Below are 16173 nucleotides of genomic sequence, written 5' to 3'. Positions count from 1 at the left end.
AGTAAAAGGCAATTAAGCAGTCAGTTTAATGTCTTATCTCGCTGGTTGCCCTACAGTTGTTTTACAACTACGAATTAAAATTTGAAAAGAAAGTTTTCAGTGTCCCTGGCCAAATATTGATTAAGTAGTTGTTTGCTGATGCCATTGTGGCACATAAAAAGGCCAGTAGTTCTGCCCCTTGTTGTTCATCTTCCATTGTCTCTGATTCTTAACCTCGAAGATCAAAGGAGGATCATTTCAGTTTATCTGTCTTGGAAAATCCTTCTTTGCTCCTAAACCCATATGGATTAATGGCCAAATTGTCTTTAATGAGATGTGAAATTTGAATGGAATCCTTATTTTTCATGGTTTGTTCGACGTATGCACTGTACATTCTTCCAGTTTTGTGGAGGATTTTTCTTTATCATTATTGGATTTGGTTTTGTTTGATTCACTTTATTTTCAGTATACAGTGCACAGAAATTTTACTGTTACCCCAGGTAAAATACATGATATTTAAGTGAATTTTAGTAAAAGTAATTTTGTTGCATGTAATTTTTTGATGAGTGCAGCCTGAAGTGGAAGAAGAAAAGTTGTCTTTGTATACCAAATCACATAGATAAAGAGTCCAGGGCTGCCAATAAAAGAAAGGGAGTTTGAAGGGTGAGCTAGTCCTCCAGATTTGGCTCTCAGTATAGAGGGAGCACAAATGAGCTTCCAGTATTTCTGTGTGTATTTTCTTCAGTTTTGATTTTATGGACTTTGCTTGCATCAGCAAGGGCAGTTGTACTGCTCTTCCTCTAAAATAGAAGGAGGAAAATCAGGTCAGCCAGGCTGTACAGAAAAGTGAGCAAGAGTCCTTGAGAATAATCAGTTCCTTGTTGCATTACAGAAAGCTATACTTATTTCAGAGATAGTAAAATGTATTCCACCACATCCTCAGTAGAAAAGGCTGTTTAATCTGGATGTGCTATGTTGGTTTGTAATTACGATATGAAGTTTCATCTGAATTGTAGGGTATGTGAGCGTTAGATCCAGATCACTGGCATATCTGGACACAGAAATCAGCTTCACAAACAGTAGTAGAAGCCTGCTAAAGCCAGAGAGCCTCCTCTGGTGTCACGTTGATTTTTATGTGGGTGAGCCTTTTCTGCTGGAGTGCAAACAGCAGAGTAAAGGGATAAACCAGAACTTTTAAAATCAGCATTTTCTGATTCCCTTTCCTTCCATCCCATTCTGTTTTCATTTTGTCTGGTTATCTCTGAATAAAATATCAGTCTGTGCATGCTTTACAAGTACGGAGCTACTCCAGGAGACATTTTGCCCCAGAGTAATAGCTAGAATTCTTTGAAAGCATTTTAGGGACGAATTTCCTAAAGTCCATGAACTCAACTTATTCATTTGCATTGGGAACAGTGACACACATTCTACCTTGTTTTCTTTTTCTTTTCTTTTTCCTTTCCTAATGGATATTTGCCTGGATGTAGACTTTCTGCCAGACATGAACAGTATTTATATCATGCACATGCCTATAAAAGGACCTGTCTTAAGGATTTTTGCATTTATGCAATGCCTCATGTTGGATGTCTGATCCAAAATTGACTAGGTAGTAATTTCTTTATCAGATATACTGTCACGTAGATCACAGTGGTTTGGATAGTATGAGGTATAAACTGCAGCTGACGTTTCCGCAAGCAGACAGCTTATTCAGCCCCCGTCAAATCTTATTCACCTTATTTAAATGAGTAGGGCTGTTTATGCTGATATAATTGGGATCTGTTCCATATACCAGCCCAGAAGAGCAACAACTACGGCTCTTCTGGCAAAACTACTCTCTTCTTTGTTAGAATATAACCAATGTATAATCCACATACACCCCCCCACCCCCACCCCCCCCTTGAGGCAGTAGCACCACTCAGTGTAAGCAAATTGGACTTAAAACTACTTTCCTTCTCTATATCTTTAACTGGCTCAGAGAAAGGTGGAGATGAATAGAGACAGGTTTTATAAAAAACAGGCTAACGGAATAGCGAGGATTGCTTCCACAGAAAATTCTTTTTTGCTGAAGGTGATGTAGAAGTGCAGGACTTCCTTTTAGTTTTGACTCAAGGACTGGTTGTTTGATCTGGTGTGAGGTGTTGAGGGGTTGGAGTGTGAGCTGGGGGAATCATTTTCCAAACGAAGACTCGGACACCTACCCAGCCCCTCCTGTTGGGCTGAGTGGCTAAAAGAAACCTGCACAGAAGTAGCTGGAAGTCAGGTTTTTACTGGTTTCACTAGCAGCCAATTAAGTTGTTTTCAGAAAGGAGGCATTTTGACAGGAGAAAGGGAAGTGGCAAATGTTTAGCTAAATAAATGTGAGAATGGACAGTGAAAAGCACTGCTTTCCCATTTTCACAATGAAATCCTGCAAAGTATAGTTTTTTGTGAAAAAAAAAACCACCGAAAAAATCTCCCCCCCCAAAACCCCAAACAAAAAACAAACCCCACAAAAAAATCCCACAAACCTCAGGAACTCCATTTACCAAGTTATGAATCAAGATTAACTCCACTGCAGCTGGGGGACTGACACTGGTGTGTGAGAAATGATGAATTAGATCATCAGTATTTCCACATAATCAGGGGTAGTTTCACATAACTGCCATGCTGCAAATTTATCTGCCCACTTCTAATAGTCCAAAGCCAGAAAATTTATCTGGGTAAGGACTGCTTACAGAAGGAGCGATGTTTTAAATGGGTAGTCATCAAACTTTTATGGTGCAGTATTCTGGACGGAGGGAGATTGACACTTTTTTCTGTACCTCTTTTAATACATGTAGTGCAGAGAGAGACATTGTATGCTCTAACCTCTCTTGCTGCCCATGGTAGCTGTCCATGTATGGTATATAGCTTAATTGTGTTCTTTGCTACCATCTGTGGAACTGGAAAATAATAGAAAAAAAAAACATTTTGGAATCTATTTAGAAGACTGTACAATAGATGTTGCAGTTAGGAAAAAGCCCTGTGGGTTCATCCCTGGCTTTGCACAATTGATTGGACCTGCTCCCTTTTAAATCAACAGGATCAAGCAAAAATTCTCAAATATTTGGCAGCTAGAGAGAAAACCACACAAACGCCTGTTGCTTGAGCACCCCCAGTTTGTTTTCTAACAAATGCAGTGCTACCTTTGAAAAGCCCTTAAAACTACCTGCTCATCCACCTCTTCTGAACTGCCTTGAGACTGGCATGAACTGCATGTTCTGCGTGCTGGGGCAGGTGAATGGGTCCACCCTGCACTGAGCTAGTGCCCACTGGGGAATCAAGCAATGAAAGGTATTGCAGGCTCTCGGGATGCTCAGTTCCTCTGGTAAAAATGCAAAATGGCTGCATGCAGCAGACATTTTGTTTATTTCTTTATTATTTCCTTCTCCATCTATATTTAAAATAGTCTTGAGACAAACTGTACGGTCATTTGAATCTGAACAATTCCCTGCTCTCAGCAGGGCTGTGTGGGTTCCTTTGGGTTGAATTTGGCCCCAGTATGAAAGTTTAATTATGTTTCAGTTTTGTGTGAACTCATTCACTGTCTCAGACTCAGCAAGACTTTATAGTGCTAAACATCTATTTTCGTTGGTAAATAAGAGATCTGACATGGCAAGTAAGGATGGTTAAAGTAAAATGTTACAAGCAAAGCAAATTAAAAAGAGCTGTTTTAGAGAACTGCACTTAAAATCTTTCTAATACATAGTTTAGCAAAAAAAGGCAAAGTCATTGGCGCTCTGCTGCAAGAAGCTCTGTAACCGATCTGCTCCATCAGTCCCGGCAGGATGGGAGGCAGAGCTCTGTTTGCTCCGTACGATTTCTGGCTCCTCCCTGGCTGAAGGGTACCACAAGGGGAGGCGTGCTCTGTCCTCCTCAACGGCATTCCGCCCCTTGACTTTTGATCCTAATCAACACAGCAAATGAAATTTTGGGAAAGAAATCGGGAGCTCTAATTCAAACGGCTGTCAAACCCTATGCTATGACAGGCATAAAGAGGAGTTTTCTCCAAGCTCTTAGAGGTCACTTGGCCACGGAAGAACTTAACCTAGGATTCAAAGAAAGTTACTATACTTCTCCTGTGTTGGCCATTGAAAAGATGGATGATTGATGACAAATATTTCTCTTAATCTGAGTATTAGAGTGAGCATTAAAGGAATCCTAAATACATCTATTATGTGAACCCTGATAACGGAAGTTATAAATGAAAATTAATGGGGGGAGAGAAGATCCTCCAGGTGATCAAAGAGTAGAGCAGGGACTCATCTGTTTTCAATCTTGAGTGTTATCATGTAGAAAAGTCAGTCTATTAAAGAAATAGGCCACGTTGTGCCTATTTTTTGGCCACTGGCCAGTGTGGGGAGAGCATACAGAGCAGCAGGTTTCCTGGGATGGCAGAGGGAAGTCTTTTGGATGCCCTTTGTCTTACTGCTGTGTTGCTGTTCACATTTTAGCCTCCGGGCTTTTGAGGGGTGGCATGAGCTTGGGGTACCTTGAATCAATTTTGCAGGGCAGGATGCTTTAGTTAAAAGACTTATTGTGCTTCATTGAGTTCCACGCACTGAGGAGTGTCCTCAATATTCAGGGCTGGGTGCAGAACCTTTAAGTTAAGGGTTGGTTTCCAGTCCAGCTAGGAGTTGATGTGAGCTCTTTGCTCTGCCTTTCTCTTCTGGGAGGCTTGTAAGTACTCTTTATTAATTTTATTTAATGTGACATTTAAAGCTTCCACAGGACTATTGTGTTCTCTAGGTGTAGATGTGATAGTTGCAGTTGTGCTTTGTAGGCGGTTTTTGCACTCGGTGATGTTCAGCTCTGAGTAGATGCCGCAAGCCCCAGTGATCTGGGGTAAATGGCTCCCCCCAGCTTGAACAGCTGGTGCTGGTTTGCTGCTGAAGTTCCCACAGCTGTGAGAAATGGGCCACTGAAGGTATCTTTCCATAGGCTTTAATAATCTTTTGACGGGTGTGTGACGAGTGTAGTTCTGCATCTTTAGAGTGTGATAACATTTTTAATGCCCTTTTTGAGCAGCGAAGAGTGATCTTGGTGACCAATGTGTTTGTAAGTAAGTGATACCCCTAAATACAAACAAGAAAAAAAAAGTAGTCATAACAGAATTAATGTTAGAAGAGTTTGGTTTGTTTTGGAAAAGGACTGGTTTGAATTGGTATAATCTGTTCTGTGCTTCCCAGTGCCTGTTTCTCAGTGTTTCTGAGTTGCCTGTGCCTCGAGCCAGCTCAGATGGTACTGCTCACTCCCCCTCCCCAGTTACTGGTGTCTGCCTTTGGGCCATGATCCTCCAGAGCCAAAAGAAGCTGTTGTATTTTGCTTTCTGTACTCTTCTCTTATTGTCTCCTGTTGGTGTGCATCCTGGCAGTGTGTGCAGTGAAGAAGGGGCTGGAGTATAGGAGATTTGCCTGCATTGGCTGCTCCTGTTGGGCTAATTCTTCTCTTTGTTTTTATGTGGGCTTTTTATTTTTTTAAGTTTTTTTGTTTGTTTGTTTTTTGGTTTTTTTTTAGAAATCAGTTGGAAATTGTATTTTCCTCCCTCAAGGGTATTTCCCAGTGTCTGGGATCCAGAAACCAAAAGTGCTATATAGGTTCAGCTCATTGATTGAAACCTGAAATCCAGATGAACTGATGTTTCAGAAGGAGCACTTTGTGGCTAGAAAGGATTGCAGCCTGCCCTTGACGGAGCAGTTGGACTTCCAGCCTTTGGGGTTGCAGAGCTGGGGAACACTAGGCCCTTTGTAGAGGGGCCAGTGAGGGCCCTTTGGTCCAGTGGCCAGTGGTGCAGAGCACTTCTTAACTGAATATATTAATGCCGCAACCCCTGGCACAGAGCTGCAGGTGAGTGCATTTATGAAGTAGATCAATGTTCAGCATATTTATTTCTAATGCTTCTATTGCTGTTATTTACAGTAAAAGTAAATGAACAATAATTAGCATGATCTGGGATTAAGCTCATGAATTCAGAAGTGTTGCTTGAATATACACTGAGGCTCTGAGCCACAATGTGTTTTATGGAGTACAACAACTAACGATACATACTTCATGCTGGTTTAGCTGGGTTTCCCATGAATAGCCTGCAATTTTCTTAAATATGTGGTGTGGAAAATCTATTCAATAATATATGCAAATAATATTTGGTTCTAAGCAAATACTTGATGCTTGAAATTTATGTGGTTGTGACTGGGCACGCAGGTCTTGCACTGTTCTCTAGAACTGGGAGTTGCTGTTGCAGTCTCTAAGAATGTATCGTAACTTCTGGATAGCTGCTTAAAACATTTTATTCCTTTTAAATTGGATTTTTTCTCTTTAGTATTGTACTTTTCAATAGAATTACAAACAGAGCAGAAAAAAAGAGGATACAAACCCTATGCTTTAAACATTCTTTTGGTGCATATTGTTAGTATTTATAGTTCAAAACTGCAGCTTTCAAAATTTTTATGAAACAGGAAGTGTTTCAGTGGTAGGATTTTGTGTTACACAGACTGATTAGAGATGAACTGTTTGGCTTTGGTTTTAAACTTTTTTTTTTTTAATTAAATCTGTATTTATTTAAAAAAAAACAACAAACACACATTTTTCCTGACAGAGAGAAGTAGTGTAGTGACTTGGACATAAAACTATGAGCCAAAAAACTGAGGAGCCAGGTCCAGTTGGATAAACTGGCTTGAACTTGTCAACAGGTCTTAAAAAAAAGTTTTTGGATGTGCAAGTGCAGTACAATTTGCAGTAAGGCAAGATTTGATTTTTAGAGTTGCTGATACAAAGAGCTTTTTACTGATCTCCAGGGATTTGGGGCATTGTCACAGGCAGGTTTTTAAACCACGAAGTTGTGGGGTTTCATTTGTGGTTTTAATTCGTTTTTTAACACCATTAATTCCTCTAATAGCATCAAGCATGTGAGATTTTCCATAAACCTCAAAAAAGCCTGCTGAATTTAATGACAAGACTTGCATTGTCTTTAACAAAATTTGGTCAGACCCTAAACTAAAAGGGTTTCCCTCCATCCTTTCCTTGAGGGAGAAAAAGTTTTTTGTTTCTTTTTCATTTAGGAAACTGGGAATTCTAGCATTCCTGGGCATGAGAGGAGAATACTGATTAGAATCAGGCAGAGAGCAAGCAGGTGCTGAGCATGTTCATTGCTTAACCCCCTGCCCTGCTCCTGCATCCTTGCCCTGACCCAGCACACAGACCCTGCAAATAGCATCAAGTTGCCAGATGTTGGAGGTGTTTTCAGGGAGCATGATTATTCACCAGGTCTCACCTAAAACCAGGGAATTCCTACAGTGGTTGTATTTCATGTTTAAAGCTATGCAGGATAAGCCACTGGGGACTGTGTTGTGGAAAAATACTGTATTTCTAAGGATGCTAACTGCCTGTTCTGTTGCTAACTGCCATGCATCTGTGGTATCCGTTTGCAAAATGTAATAAAAAAACCTACCGAGAAGAGCAGATTGCCTGCGGGGGGAAAGCTGCCTTTTTTTTTTTTTTTGCCTTTTTTTTTAATGAACAAAAAAAGATTTTATGGCTTAGAAACAGTACACCCTAAAGAGAGGTGTGTTTAAAAGTTAGACTCGAAGCTTTTGTCTGGAGAATAATATGCTTGGTGTGAAGAGCAGCACAATGGAAGTTTTTTCTTCTAGTTATGTATGGGCGAGCATCAGTCAGCCAAGGAAGAACTTCAAAGGCCAAAGTACAAACTTGCTAGGCTCTTTCTTTCCTGACAGGTTTTCCTTGAGGTAAGATGGGGAGAGCTGTTTATGCTGGGAATTGTCTCTCTCCTCCTGCAGCAGAGGAAGCAATAGATCATGTGCAAACTGAGGTGCCTAGCCTGAACTATCTCTTGTCTCCAGCTGATATGCCTTTTTGGAAGGTACTAACTCATCCCATCTCATGAGTCATTTATTGCTTATGCATAAAGAGGTCTCAGAAATTCCACTTCTGCCTTGCTGGGAAGGTACCAAATGAAAGGGGAAGCTGTTTTCTAATTGTGTTCCTGGGGAAGATCTATTTCTCTGCCTCCAAAAAATACTCATTATTCATATACTATAAATTGCCTTTTAGATGAGAAAATAGCCCTGATACGTTAATATAAAGTAGTCCAAGGATATAACTCCTATGCATTAAAGCAGCCACTGAACGTCATGTTTGTTAGTACGTAACACACAGTGCCAGGTTTTGTAAAGGGGATGCTTATGTGGTAGGAAATAGAAACTCCAAATAGCATCTAGACAAAGCTCTTCAATGTGACCTTACATCTTCATTTCTTTTTGTGAATTTTAAAAGCTTTATTTTTTTTTACCTAGGAATTTCTTTACAGTATATTAAATACAGCAGTCTGGAGTCATTTATCTAGGTCGAAATGGGATTTAAGCAGCAGTTTTGGTGTTGCATGCTATGGAGGCATGCAAAAAGAAAGTACTGCTACTTTATCAGACTGTGTCACATCATCCTTTGTTAAAGGCAGGGGCACAACACAGAAACCAGAGGATGTCTAGTGGAGAAAGCAGCTCTTATTTTCCAATACCACAAACCAGAGTTGTCCATGCCACAAGCCTAAACTATGCCGACCCTCCTGCTGATGCACAAAAGGCTATTTGCTTTCTGGGAAGTGGGATAGCAAAAGACAGTCACCTTTTGGAACAAAAGAAATATTACAGCATTTTTGCTCTAATACTCAAGAAATGCTTGTACAGGCAAGAGAGCAAGCCCTCTGCCAGCCCATATCCAGGGGTGGTATGTCAGCATCAGCATATGCCATCCCACAGCTTGTGCCATCATGAGGCCAGTCATCAAGCAAAGCTGTGGGAGAGGAGTGCTGGGTCACCTTTCCCATGAAGTATCTGAGCATCAGAGAAGGCTTGGGTGGGCTGTTCTCAAAGCATGTTTGGGGCTAGCCTGTATTTGGGCTTCAGTCCTGCAAAAGGAGATCAGTGGGGGTTGTTTGTGTGCTTGCTCTGTGTTCTTACCCTGATTGTCTAGCTGTGCCAGACTTACAATTTGAGTCCTTCTTCATGACAACCCTCATTCAGCTAGCTATGCGTTCAGCAGGGAAGAAGAACCAGTGATTATGAACAAGCTGGCAATAACATGTTTCAGTAACTCTGTTTCATATTGTGTTTGGGTTGATGGCTTTGAGAGTGGAAAGCAGGACTTTGGGATGATGTGGAAGATTTTGCATGCTCTGACTTTGGCTCGAGCCTGTCATACATACTCAGGCATCCCTGGCTTCAGTCAGGGTGTCTGAGGGAAATGGGGTTTCTGTGAGTGTTAGGTTGAAAACAAATGATTTGCCCACAACAGCAGCAGTTGCAGTTATATCTGCTAGGGGTGCATTACATGGTTTATATAGACAGAGGTTACGGACTGCTTTGAAGCCATCAGTGGAAAAGTAACTAAGAAAAGCTGCCTTAGTACTGATTGGCTTAAATTTGCTATGTGACTGCACATCTATTGAAGAACACTTCCCTACATGGAAAAAAAGATGGTGACCACTGCACTGGGGATCTCAGATGAGTTCAGCTTTGCTGCTGAGAGAGTTGCATTTAGCGAAGCAAAGGGGATCATCAGGGAGCACAGAACAAAGATGCATGCAGCTGTGGAAAATGGTCATCTGAACAGCTGCTGTTTTATAATAGTTTTCAAACACACAATACCACAACTTATTCATGTTTTGCCTTTTGGCATGACGCGATGCCATCCAACTCTCTGAAAATCGAGTCTGTGAACAGACAGTTACAATTATTTGTATCTTCCATTTTGGGGAAAATGGTGAAAGAATAAATAGGATTTAGAGCTGAAAATGAGACAGCAGGCTTGAAATCGGTAGACTGTTGTCAGTGGGGATTTAGTTTTTCAAAAGTAGAGAGGAGCATTTTGGATCCCGGTTCTGTTGTGGGCTGACAGTCTTAGACCGTTAATGGGATTGGGTAATCGTCCTTGTTTTGCTTCAGTTTTACAGAGTTTGAAACATATTTGGGAAATGAGAGAATTTGGTTCCCACTTGCCTGGAGCGTCTACAGACTCTTGCAGTTTGAATATAACTTTTTTGACCATGATCATGTCTCTGCTTTCTCATCTTCAAAGTACTTATTTTTATAGAAATAAGTAAATGTCTTTTGATGTCCTTGGTGGAAAGTACTAGATAAATTCGGGGTATTATTTTTACCCTATTCCTTCTTGTAATTTAAACCACTGTCAATTTGTCAGAGACTGAGATAGGGGAAAGCTGAGGACCAGGAGGGATTCTTATTTTGCTACCACTTTTCATCAGGCGTTCATCACTCATGGAATATGCGCCACAGGCAAGTTTCTGTTACACGAATATCCCGGATATATTTGGGCATTTATCTGTTTCTGCCGTAGATTGCATGGAGAAGAAAGCGCTGTAAGGAGCTCAGCATCAGATTCAGTGCACTTAAATTCAGTCACCATAATCTCCTTTTTTCTGTATATTTCTGATTCAAATATTAGTAAGAGAACAATTTCTAATCTTGTTTTGTATGTTTTGATAGGTTACAAAGGGGAAACCAGCATAATTTGAGATTCTGACTTGATCTAATTACTCTTGTGAAACATGAAATAATGGACTGAGGCATTACAAATTTGTACTTCCATATAGATGTTCCAATAAGCTGGCAGGAATTAATGCCCTAATACAGTATGTTTTAAGACCAGATTCTGGTCTGGCATCAATTTTGATGCCTGCTGGCATCAGATCAGAGTTGTGCCCCTGTTGAAGTCCTTTGATTTCCAGCAGCGTAACAGAGATCTAACTCTGGCTTCATGGATAATTGTAGAGTTTGAACAACTGAGGACTTTTTCCTGAGCAGGGGCTTGTAGGATGTACTGCCAGGCATAGGACTATTTGTGTTGTAAGGTGTAATTATTTTTCTAATTTTCCTTTGGGGATATAATTGATGTTTATAGAGGATCTTTAATTAATTATATAAAACAAGTTATGGAATGAATAAGGCCATGTATTTGAGATAAATCTGAAAGATTTGTGTTCACTTCTAATACATCTTGTGTAATATGGTGGCAAAGCACACTATAGTCTGATGTATGTGTTTATCTGGTATTAGTGCCCTAAATGTATTCTTAGGAAGCCTTACAGATCTTAAGGATGGTGCTCTGTAACTTCTGCTCGTTGGGTGTGTGTCATGTTCCACACAAGCAAGAATTACAGATAAACACAGCAGATACATGCAAACTGTGGAGTTGCTGAGGCAGTACTGGGGCAGAGTTGAGTTTGACCAGACACATTGCTTGTGCAGCCAGAAGTAAATCATTGTTACAATACTTGTTACAATAGATGTGTATTAAACAATTTAAACAAAGCTGTACCTGCTTTTGTTTGTAAGTGGATGCCAACAGAGGGGTCTTATGTGTATTAAGTTTCTTTTGCTGCTCAGAGGGCTCACTGTCAACACCCATTAAAGTCTCCAATTTAAAAAAACAAAACCAGAACCAAACACCCCAGCCCCAAAACCCCCAAACAAAATGCAATAAAAAAAAAATGAACCCCAAACCCCAACAAACTCAAAACAAGAACCCACCCCAGACCCCAAGTTTCAAACAGAACCCAAACATATGTATATGTTCCATGCGACTGAGAATATAGTAAATGAGGCTATATCCAAGACACTTTGGGCATCACTCCATTGGAGCACTGTTGATGTCCTTTGAAATACTTTGTGCTGTTGTCTTTCTAAATACTATTTAGAGGTTACGTTGATCAGGAGATATCTGAACCGTTTTCTGCTGGGAGGATACAAGTACATTGAGCATGAAACTCCCATCAGATCATGGCAATTACAGCAACATTTTGTTCTGAAGTAAATGAAAAGAAGGAAGAATTTGGGCTGCATAAAATCACTCATTTCAGCATTTTACAAACCTAAATATTTATATTTGATATTTTAAAAATTGTGTCTAATTTTTAAGCTCTTACCATTAGAGTATGAAGATTAAAGGCCTATTATTTTTTTTTTGTTGCTTTTGAGACAAAGCAAATGTTTTTGAAAAGATTTTTCCTCTGCAGTTTTCTGCTATTGAGGCATGTTCAGATTTCTGTTCTTAACCAGAAGGAAAACAAATTCTGAGATACCGAACTTCTCTGGGGACCAGAATTTCTCACTCCAAAAAGTGTCCTTCAGAGGTCTGAGTGTGAATAAATGTCAGAAACAATATTTTCACATTTTTCCTTTTTCCCTAGACTCTGCTTTACACAGACTGGTTAGTCTGTGGGATGTGGGGAAGCTGGCAGTCTGTTGTTGAAGTAAGGAAGCAATTTTTGTGGTGGTTGTTTCCTGCAGTGTTTCTGTGCAGAGCCTCGTACAGTGATAGCAGGCACCAGAGCTGGTGGGAAAGACTTAGCTCTGACTCTACTGGCTGGGGCAGTCCTGAAAAGTAAAAGTGGAGGCTGTTACAGCAAACAGTAGAAGTACTCATTTTTAACAGGGCAAAATATTTTTCCTCACCTGTGAAGTGTCAGTAATGAGTAAATCTGATCTGTCACTTAGCTTAAAAAGAGGTGATCCATGCAATATCTTTAAAGCTTGTTTTCTTTTTCCAATTTGTTTTGGCGACTTTCTGTTAATTTAAAATTGCAGGAGCTGCTCAGGGAAATAGCAGACAACGTAGCAGCAAACCGGTTAATTATAACTGAGCAGTGTTTCGAAATACAGAAATGAATATTAATTCTTTGGGAGCCATTTGACGTTTAAGCTGGGTTTGATCAGGGCTGCTTTTTTCTCTCTCTCCGTTTAGCATTCCTTCATTTTTTTATTCTTTTGTCCACTTGACACATAGCTTCTCTGAAGTGGCCTTGCAGAAACTATTGGCATGGTTCCTGAATGGTTTTTCCATGGAATAAACTGCTCCCTTAACACATAGTCTGACTTGTAATTAAAAATCTAGTCTACACTGCTTCAAATAGATATAGAAATAGCTATTGACGTGCAAAGATGGGTAGAAAGATGGTCTTTGGTGCTGGCAGTGCTGTGCACCGCAGCTGCTGTTGGGTGTTGAGGATAAAGAGGCTTCTGGGAAGGAGGATGCTGTAATTTTTGCTTCAGGAAGATTTCTGTGGCTGTCAAAAGTTTTCAGTGAGGTTCTATTCGGTGTCATTGAAATTTAAATGCAGGTTGAGAAAACTCGTTTGTTTATTAACTCAAGTTATGGGTGCTGTCAGTCTTCCACAGAGGGAGGGGAGGGAAGGAAGGAAAGAAAGGTGTAACTTTAAGCACACACTGATTTGTTCTTATTACATAACAAAAGTCTATTTCTTTATCATGTTATTATTCAGTTAATAAAAATTAGCTACAATAACAGCATCAACTTAGAAACCCCTCAAAGTCCAGGGGATTTTCTTTCACAATGAACATGAATACTGTTCAGAAATACAAACAGTCAAAGGATAACTTTAGGTCTGAAAGAGAAACCTGGCAAGGGTAATTGAATAAGCCTGGATCTCCTGAATATGTCATGGTGAGTGCAGTCAACATGTCATAATTAGGTTTATTGAGGGCCATTCCAACAATCTGCTTCTATTCTTCCTGCCTTATTGTCCACAGCTAGGCAAATAGCCAGGGGACAAAAGGAATCAAGTGCTGACAAAACATGAAAGAGGAAAAAGATTTAGCTGCTTTTATCAAAGAAACTGAGAAGGACTTTGTGTAAATAAAGTAAGTAACTGGCCATCCTGCATTTAGGCAATGCCGTTTTCATTAGAATTAATTCTTGACATATTGGAAGGGTTCCAAGGGAAGGATTTCTACTTCTGACAAGTTTAATTTGTAAATTAAAAACAGTTGGTTAAACATGAGCCGCCATCAACAAAACTTAACTAAAGCCATACATGGTCAAGTCCTAAGCAGGTGAAAAAGAGAATTACTTTGAAAAAAGCTATTCCCCAAAATTATGAAAATTCTTATTACTTCATGACAAATGTTTTCTATTGAGGCCTTCAGCAGGATATCTGTTTGGAAATTTTCTTTGGATCCTATTTATTTTCCTCTTTAAATCCTATAACCTTGCACAGGAGTCACTGCTTGCTCTTTATGGTGGAGCAGAAAAGTGGCCTCAAGGTTTTGAGATCTACTGGGGACTAAGGGGGAAATAAAAAAAGTAAGGTTCATCTAAAACGAGTGTGCTTCGGGGGTCTCTGTGATATTAAGTGCAGACCAGTGTTTCAGGAGAGTCCCTCCTATCTCCCCACTAACTCTTGAAGTTATGGTGATGTTTTGTTTGATCACAAAATATTTTCTGTGGTTCAGAATTGGTGGTTTGATTGAGACCAACTAAATGCTGCCATCCTCGGCTGGGAGCTGCTTCTGGAGCAGCCTGCTTCTATTGGAGTCAGTACAAGCTTCTCACTGCCTTAATGGGAGTAGAATTGGGCCCTCTGGGCTGAGCGTGTAGGGTAGATTACATCATAGCATGTGCTTTGGGGTCACAGCAATGGTCTTTTAAGATTAAAGAATTAACGTATGGTGACATTTTCATTCTCTTATATGGCTTCTAATTTTTCTTGAAAATGGTTGTATTGTATACGTGAAAACTTGAAGCCCCTATTCTGTAACTGTCTGAAGTGTTTGGTTTTTGATAAGTTTGTCACGGAACATTTCCAGACTAAAACCCCTCAAACCCTTTTGTTAATTTGCATTTAAGGTTAAGCAGAAGTACCATGAAACTTGTAGGGAAAAAAAAAGGATTTTATTTTTTTTTTTTAACCCACATAAATCCTCTTCTCAACAACTTTGGAGTGGCTGGAAATTAAATATGAAGGCTGAACTTCATAAAATAAAAGTTCAATACAGAAAACTTTGGAAAATATGTCTAAAGCCTTTGGCTTTCCAGGACTCTGTTGTATTAGAACTGGAGGCCTTGGGAGAGTGGCTGTCCTGCTGCAGAGGAGCTTGAGAGCTAATGGCACAGTAAAAGTGTATCTAGATGCTTTCCCATAGATTTTGGTTTTGTTAGGCATTTTGGTAGAAATTCAGTCTTGAACTCTGAGGATTTTAAGTTTTGTAACATCTGATTTGTTTTTTGGCGTCAGTGTTCTTTTAAGATTCTTTTTCTAAAGTCAGATGCCAATTCATCTGTTCAACTTAGCTTAAAACTTCCTAGGCTCTTAAGGAAGACCATAAGATTTTGATGAGATACCCCAGCAGCAGGTAGGGCTTGCGCAGGAGATCAATGAGGACATTCCCACCTGAATTTGGCTCTGCATAAACCACACAAAGGGTGCTCTTGTGGATGTGCTGTGCTGGCAAACTTAAAGTAGGCTGAACAACAGTATGATTTGTATTGGGAACTCTGCATTAAGTCAAATATGGTATTAGGAGTGTGTTGATACAGATTTAACATCTGGGTTTCAATTACTTATTGAAATAGCCATGAGATCGCTCTTGGTTGCAAATAGCAGGTTGTATCAGGTTTGGGACTTTCTGTTTCTGAATGTAGTACCTAGATGGTAAAGGAGTGCTGTTTTTCCAAGTTGTAGTTGGGTACTTTGAATCTCCTGAAGATTATATGATTATTAAGCACTAAAGTATTCTGATTCATTTTTTCATTATATGCATTTTATTTATCTTTGTTTTGTTTAGTAACAATAATAATAATTACAGAAACCCACTGTCAGTACTGAATTATTTTGTATAGCATTTACTACTGAAGCTGCAGATAATAGAAAAAGCTGAATAATCAGAGTTTGAAGCCTGATGGTTATCCTATTTAGGACCACAAATAGTATTGAAAAGATGGCAGAAAGTAGAGAATAGTTAAATCCAGTTATCACAATGTGGTCCTGTATTATTTGTCACAAAACTTCCAGGAAAATACTGTCCAGGAGCACATATGCCCTCAACAGTACTGTATGGACAGCTAACTATTTAAGGGGCAGTAGTGATGGTTATGTTCATGCCCCCATTATGTAGAAAGTGGTTTGTATGTATGAATGGTGTTGTTTTGCTTTATATCGGTAAAGAACTTACGTAATACAAACCACTAAGAAATCCATTTGGTTACGTTTTGAATTTTATGGTGGTTCTTGATAATTCAATAATGATAATCACAATAATAAAGAGTTCCTCTGGTTCAGAAAATAAAGTGATTTAACTGTCTTTATGGTAATGAGTAGGTCAGGTGGCTTGACTAATGTTTTTT

The 16173-nt window shown here is 39.6% G+C and overlaps 1 protein-coding gene across 5 annotated transcripts in view; it reads left to right on the top strand.

Annotated features, from left to right (window-relative positions):
- Positions 1-16173, top strand: part of PAX3 (paired box 3) — an 80322-nt gene that overhangs the window by 10660 nt on the left and 53489 nt on the right. The window contains exon 1 of one of the 5 annotated variants that reach the window (XM_062638859.1): positions 4814-5055. The exons of the other annotated variants lie outside the window; for them this stretch is intronic. The gene's annotated coding sequence lies outside the window, so the exon portion shown is untranslated. Of the gene's footprint in view, positions 1-4813; positions 5056-16173 lie in introns of those variants that run through there. 5 annotated transcript variants of the gene reach the window in all.

The sequence above is a fragment of the Pezoporus occidentalis genome, unplaced genomic scaffold (assembly GCF_034315485.1).
Source record: "Pezoporus occidentalis ecotype Australia unplaced genomic scaffold, CSIRO_AGI_Poc_V1 ctg59, whole genome shotgun sequence".
Classification (NCBI taxonomy): Eukaryota; Metazoa; Chordata; class Aves; order Psittaciformes; family Psittacidae; genus Pezoporus; species Pezoporus occidentalis.
This window is presented reverse-complemented; position numbering and strand designations above follow the sequence as displayed.